The sequence below is a fragment of the Mycetomoellerius zeteki genome, unplaced genomic scaffold (assembly GCF_001594055.1).
Source record: "Mycetomoellerius zeteki isolate Tzet28-1 unplaced genomic scaffold, Tzet1.0 scaffold228, whole genome shotgun sequence".
Classification (NCBI taxonomy): Eukaryota; Metazoa; Arthropoda; class Insecta; order Hymenoptera; family Formicidae; genus Mycetomoellerius; species Mycetomoellerius zeteki.
Genome location: NW_017257203.1, coordinates 34939 through 36271, shown reverse-complemented (window position 1 = coordinate 36271; position 1333 = coordinate 34939).

Sequence of the window (1333 nt, the reverse complement as noted above, 5' to 3'; positions counted from 1 at the left end):
TCAACTCATAAGGAACCCAAGTTCCTTGCTTCTGAATTATTCCCAACGCATGCAATCGCTTGGAAATGGCTTGGCGGGTAACTCCTAATACTGAAACAAGCTCTTCTTGCGTTTGGCACGGATCCTCATCGAGCAATGCCTCCAATTCAGCGTCTTCGAAGGTTTTTGGCCTTCCTTCACGCGGACGGTCGTCAACATCGAAATCACCGTCTTTGAAGCGACGGAACCAATCTCGGCACGTTGTTTCACTTAGAGCAGCATCTCCGTAAACTTTTTGGAGCTCTCGATGCGCTTCAGCCGCCGTTTTCTTCGAATGAAAGAAGAAAATCAATACTTCCCGCATATGACGATTATTTGGCACAAAATCAGACATTTTCACACAACCAAAAGAATATAACGTCAAAACAAAATCACTAATGTGTCGAAGCGGTTTGTTTACCATATGTCTAAGCTTGGTTCATGACGTTTAGATTATGTCAGAATCGACCAGCACTTACTGCTGGAACCATCTATTGACAAACAGTGGGAACTTAGTTGCGCACCTAATAATACTCATCGTATAGGAGCCATTTTATTCCAAATAATGTAAATACGGAGATTCAAAACTATTAACATAAAAATTCAAAATACGCGCAGTATTATTTAAAATATACTTACATATTTCCAAATATATTTATTATACTACTTCTAAATATGTCTATTCTTGAATTACTTGCTCGTGGCTGTGCCACTGCCATATGTGAAAAATAGATGACAACTTCTCAAGTAGTCACTAGATAGATAAAGTACCGCAATGGGCTTTCGAGTTTAATTGCGTCAAAATAGCGGAACCGCACTATATACTATTCACACGATGTTTTGCACTTACGTATATGTACATACTGTTTGCGCATTTTACAATTAGCTCTCTCGTTCGCTTATGCTTGCTTGTTCGAAACTTGAAAACTGATATTCGGAGAGGCGGTTAGAATCTCAATCAAGAGTATCATCACTGATAGTCAGTACTTACAATGCCTGTGTTCGTCACTGCAAAAATAGTCACGCAAAAGGGTATTGATTATATCGCGTATCAAAAGACAAAAGAAGAAAAGAATGGCTCGAATTAATCGAGAGAAGTGTCAAGCCTCAGCATCTATATGTGAATAATACATACTTTCGTGCACTTTTCTGCATTAACACTTCAACAACAAAAAAATCTATATTAGACTAAAAGATACACAAATTAAGCATTCGTATGTATTTCTTTTGGTTCATAAATAAACTATTCACTCCTCACACACACACACACACACACACACACACACACACACACACACACACACACACACACACA